This window comes from Rhincodon typus, chromosome 29, assembly GCF_021869965.1.
Source record: "Rhincodon typus isolate 14 chromosome 29, sRhiTyp1.1, whole genome shotgun sequence".
NCBI classification, from domain to species: Eukaryota; Metazoa; Chordata; class Chondrichthyes; order Orectolobiformes; family Rhincodontidae; genus Rhincodon; species Rhincodon typus.
In genome coordinates, this window is record NC_063360.1 from 23,538,890 (window position 1) to 23,545,275 (window position 6,386).

Here is a 6,386-nt window from a genome sequence, read left to right on the forward strand (position 1 = left end):
GGGGAGTGGTGGGGGGACAGTGGAAATGGGGGAGTGGGGATGACGGTGGGATTGGAGGGATAGTGTGGATGGGGGGCATAGTAGTTTTGGGGAGTTCGTGGGGGGACAGTGGGAATGGCAAGTGGGGGGGATAGTGGGTATGGGGTGTGGGGGTGACAGTGGGAACGGGGAGTTGGTGTTGGGACAGTGGGAATGTGTGGGGACAGTGGGAATGGGGAATGGGGAGTGGGGTTGGTCAGTGGGATTGGAGGGGACAGTGGGAATGTGTTGGGGTGTCAGTGGAAATGGGGAGTTGGGGGTGACAGTGGGATTGGGGGAACAGTGGGATTGGGGGAAGCTGGGATTCGGGTCAGTGGGAATGGGGAGTAGGAGTGATAGTTGGAATGTTGGAGTGAACAGTGGGAATGTTGGGGTGACAGTGGGAGTGGGGAGTGGGGGTGAACAGTGGGAATGGGATGAACAGTAGGATTGGGGATGACTGGGAATATGGTGACAGTGGGATTGGGGGTGAACAGTGTGATTGGAGGGACAGTGGGAATGGAGGGTGGGGGGGGACAGTAGAATTAGGAAGGTGGAACATGGACTGGGATTGGGAATGGGGTTACAGACTGGGACTGGGAAGGACAGGTACAGACTGGCATTGAGAAGCGAGGGTATGGACAAGGATTGGGGGTGGGAGAACATACTGGGATGGGGGGGTACAGACTGGGAGGGGAGGCAGACTGGGATTGGGGTGGGGGTATAGACTGGGATTGGGGAGGGGGTGTACAGACAGATTGGGGAGGGGGTTACAGACTGGAATTTGGGAGGGGAGAACTGGGAATAGAGAGGGTACAGACTGGGATTGGGAAGTGGGATACAGACTGAGATTAGAGGGGTACAGACTGGGATTGGGGAGTTGGAACACTGTGGGATTGCATTAGGGGTACAGACTGGGAATGGGGAGGGAGAACACACTAGGATTGGGGAGGGTGTACAGACTGGGATTGAGGAAGGGTACGGATTGGGATTGCGGAGTGGGGTACAGACTGGGATTGAGGAGGGGCAACAGATTGAGATTGGGGAGAGGGGAACAAACTGGGATTAGGGAGGGGGAACAAACTGGGATGTGGGGGGGTGTGGTATAGACAGATTGGAGAGGTGAGAACAGACTGGGATTGGGAAGGGGTGAACACACTGGGATTGGGGAGGGGAACACAGTGGGATTGGGTAGGGGTACAGATTGTGGTTAGGGAGGGGGTACAGTCTGGGATTGGGGAGGGGGAGCATAGACTGGGATTAGGGAGGGCTAGAGAGACAATGTAGGCCCAGACTGGGACTGGAAGAGGGGGTGCGATATAGAGCCAGGTGGGGGAGAGGGATCATAAGGACTGAACACAGACTAGGTCTGGAGGATAGTGGGGAGACAGACAGATCCAGGCTCGGGGGAGAGGAGAGATAGATAGACACAGGCTGAGCCGAAGTGAGACGTGAGATGGATCTGGACTGGGTCTGAGGGTGAGGGGAGATGGACAGTCCTGGAGTTGGCCTGGGGGAATATGGAGATGGAAGGGTTGCCAGGGGGATAGCGGAGATAGATCCAAGCTGAGATTGAGGAACACAGGAAATAGGGGAGACCAGGTGTAAACCAAGCCTGGGGCTTAGGGAGAATGAGGAACTAAACTCAGTCTTTCAGCAGGGGATAATGAGAACTAACAATAGCCTGGGCATCCAGCCAGACTACGGCTGGGAGGAAAATGTGTGCCAAAAATATGTGATATGTAATCAACATCTTCATTCTTACCTGAGAAATAAAGTTGCATGATGGTAAAATAACCACAGAGACTTTGATAGGAAGCTAGATCATACTTTTACATATTTACAGATATTAAAGGGAGCCCACATAATGTGCCTGATTGAAAGAAAATGTCATTATGTTTCTGCTATAAAATAAAGTTACCAATATAACATGCTACAGCTTAAAACACAAATGCATATGATTACCAATCATTATAATATTGCTTCATCAATATGTTATTGCATGGAAATTTTAGAATTTTACTGTCACCAATGAATTACATCTAAAAATAAATGATCAATTTATATGCATATGTTAATCATATAATTAAGTACATTATCAGTTATATAAAATAATTAGTGTAATTGTCCAATTTATTGCAATATCTGACATTAATGTTTCAACTACCTTTCAAAAGATGATTCAAAGTAATTCCTGAAGCAGCAGTTATAAAATAGTAAAACATTGTAAAATGGAAGGGGGTTATGTTCCTGATGGTCTAAAGTAAACATTACAAATATATCTTTTAACCTCTGCCAAAGCAATACCTTTTTAAATGATATGAAATTAAAGTCACGTGTCATTAAATAGTTGATTGGAACAGCTGGACAAAACATTGAATCTAATCTGATTTACACTGTATGTAAGTAGTTGTGCATTTCTGCCACAGCATTCACAGAGTTTGCAACTTTAATCGACTTACAAATTTTATCCATTATTGTTAGTCATGACTCCCTTAAATTGCAGAAACATAAATCTATATTAGGATAAAACAAATCTTCATGACAATAAACTTAAATACATAGAAAGAAAAGGTAAAGGGAGAAAATTAGAAAATGTTTTTAGTTCCCTTCCATTAGTAATATATTCAAAAGAATGTTATGCTTCAAATCCACCATTTCTCCTCTCAGTCGTTTCACTCAAAGATGCTTAATTCACTCAATTAGCTTTCATAATCATTCGAAGAATGAAAGTCTTTTTGCACACAAGAAAATCAATCATAATTTGTTTAGAAGTAAAGCCAAACTAAATTAATAACACTGTCATGGCTTAAAGCTACACCAAGTAAAGCAGGATGTGCTGATGCCCTGTAAACAACATTTGGTAGTTTATTGACCAATGTGTAAACACGTAACATCCCTATGCTTTCAATGCAGCAGATGTAATGACAAAATAGAAAGTACCATTACATCAGATTTTCTTATTGCTCGAAAAGACAAAGAACTCCAGGTGCTGAAGATCTGAAACAAAACAGAAATTGTTAGAGAAACTCAGCCGGTCTGGAAACATCTGTGGAGAGAATGCAGAATTAATGTTTTGAGTCCAGTGACCCTTCTGGGCCACAGAACTTGAAATGTTAACTCTGCTTTCTCTCCACATATGCTGTCAAAATTGCTGAGTTTCTCCAGCACTTTCTTTTTTCGTTTCTTATTGCATGGTTTGGTTTGCATATTAGTAAATTAGTATACTGAAGATTACCTTCTTTTCATTGTTGATCTTTCCCTTTGTTTCATCCCTTAGAAAACATTCATAATTTGTTTATGGCCATTGCTTTGATCATCCTTCTCCCTGTTCGGGAAGTTTTACTTATTTCTTAAGATAGTCTTGTGCCTGGAGGTAATTATTCTATAATGCTGAGTGATATTTTGTTCAGCAACTGAAGTAAACTTTAAGGAGCTCACATTAAGGATCATTCTTGGATATGACAATTTATAATCCTCCAGTCTGATTGCTGAGGCAATAAGGACATTTAAGGGCAGGAAGCAAAAATTTGAAAGAATATAGACAAATTATTGAACCTTTCACTGCCAGATATTGCAGAACCATATAAAACACTATCAGGTCCTCCTCTTGTTTGCTAAAATTACTCACTATTTCATCATCCTGAAATGCATTGAAAACATCTGACTTTTTAGCTGTAAATGCTTCTCCAACCTCTGTCCCTATCCCCTCCACCCTCACCTTTAACAATTAGGGCAAGGAGCTCATTTATATATTTGACACTAAGATTGAGCCCATCATGTCAGTTGGATCTACCGCATTCTACTAAGCCACCTAGTTAAGTTTCTTTCAAGTGCCTCACCCCTTCCACCATGAACCTGCATCTTTCTCTAGTTTCTCTTCTATCTTCCCCCTGCCCTTTTCAAGCTCATCATGTCCATGAGGCCTGTCTCCTGATTCCTCAAACTTATTCGTACTAGGTCAGAAATCACACGACACCAGCTTATAGCCCAACAGGCTTATTTGACAACACAAGTTTTCGGAGCCTCAGTCCTTATTCAGGTGTTAGTGAGAGAGGTAGTATCTGACACAGAATTTATGAGTAAAAGATCAAGGTCAGACAACCTCACCTCTTATTTACACTGATAAAACCTTTAGTTCTCTCAGGATCATGACTTGAAAGGAATTTGAGGATTTACATATACATATTAATCAATTAAAACCTTCTAACTGATTAAAGTTTAACAGCACCTTCAGTTTGTTTAGCACATCCTCAGCAATGGTGTGAACCTTTGATCTTTTACTTGTAAATTCTCTCTCACTTATTACTTATTATTACTTATTATTATTAGGTATTAATGAAAATACCTCTCTCACTAACACCTAAAGAAGGACTGAGGCTCCGATAGCTTGTGTTGTCAAATAAAACTGTTGGACTATAACCTGGTGTCATGTGATTTCTGACCTTGTCCACCCCAGTACAACACCAGCACCTCCACATCATGGTTATTCGTACTAAACAGCTGACCACTTAATTCCACTCCTCCCTCCTGGTACCCATGCTAGTTGATATTGTTAATTATTCTCCTTCTCTGAATGCCACTCCTCTTTCCTTTAAAACATTGTCATTGTCCCCTTAAAAATATCCCTTGACCCTAATGTACTTATGTCACATCTCCATATTATGTCACATCTCCATATTCGCTCCAAAGGACTCAAAAGTATTTTCATTTCCTAAATCTGTAACATCTTTCCTGGAATACCATGTTTAATCCTTCCAATCAGTTTTTCACCCCTGCCAGAGTACCAAAACTGCTCTCATCAAAGTCACAAATATGTAAGATGAGCCATCAGCTAATTCTGGCCTGTTGCACATCCCCAATTTTAATTGCTCTTGTTTTGGTGCCTGTGCCTTTAGCTGTCTCTGCCCTAAGCTCTGGAAGTTCATCTCTGCACTTCTCTGCCTCTCTACCTTGGTTTCTTCATTTAAGACACTTCTCAAACTTACCTCTTTGACCTGATCATCTAACCTAATACCTCTTTATGTGGTTTGGTATTGGATTTTGCTGTGCTCTTTTTAGGGACATTTTAATACCCACAAATGTGCACAATAATTGTAACTGTATAATGATAAATGCTTTATTGAAGTTTTTGTCTGCAAGGCAGTGACAATGGAAAACTTTTTGAATCTCCCTATGAGCATGTAAGTGAGTTTGTATCAAAGTATATGGTTCAAAAGTGGAAAAATGGTGCATGTTCCAAAACTAAAATAAATGTAGGTGCTAAAATCGAAAACAAAAGCATATTAAATATATGCTGGGAAACACTCAGAATGCCAGCCAGCACTAGTTTAGCTAAAGCAATTGATGCTGTTGGTCCTGCATCATTTTTGGTAGAGGTTAAAATTCTTTGCACAGACGCCTCTTGATCCACTTATCCTTTCTTCTTGGTGTGCAGAATGTCTTGGTGAACAGCAAAAAGAGGGTTAACCTCCCTCTGAACTTTCAAGTAAAATTGGAGATGTGCTGTCTCAGCCTTTAGAAAGATTGTTTATTAATTCTTCATGGTACACATAATTCTTCATGCACTCTGGGATAACAACTGAAGTATCTTCAAATAGTCAAATTTCACAAATATTTATCAACCATTTGAAGTTTGTTTTTCTAACCATGTGTGAACTGTAAACGATTAATCAAAGAATCCCTATAGTGTGGAAGCAGGCCATTCCGCCCATCGAGTTTACACTGATCCTCCGAAGACCATCCCACCCACACTAACCCTCCTCCCCAATCTGTAACCCTGCATTTCCCATGGCTAATCCACCTAGCCTGCTCATCCTGGACATTTTGGGCAATTTAGCATGGCTGATCCACCTAACCTGCTCATCTTTGAACTGTGGGAGGATACTGGAGCACTCAGCGGGAACCCACACGGGCACCCGGAGAATGTGCAAACTCCACACAGTCCCCCGAGGGTCGAATCGAATCCGAGTCACTGGCGCTGTGAGGCAGCACCTAGGACTCTGAGTTTTTCAGAAAGATCATTGGAAATGTTTGAAATGTTCTGCTGCATTAGCTTTCTGCCCGCGAAGTTTGCAATGTGAAAAAGCTTTGTTTTCTTTCGAAACGATATCGTACTGACGAGCAAGATGAAGTATCAGTGGACAGCGATATGAAAGGGATGCCCTTTTGTCAGTTTGTCGTGCACAAGCATTTAAACGAGTTGCCAACAGCAAAACTACGTAATTTATAAAAAGAAACTTTCTTTTAGTGATTCGTTGTGATTTTGGCCAATTAACAGCCAAAAAGGGGAGGCTCTGTACACCATTCCACAAATGAAAAGTACATATTGTGTTCATACGCTTCCTGACCTCTGGGAAAGATAAGGG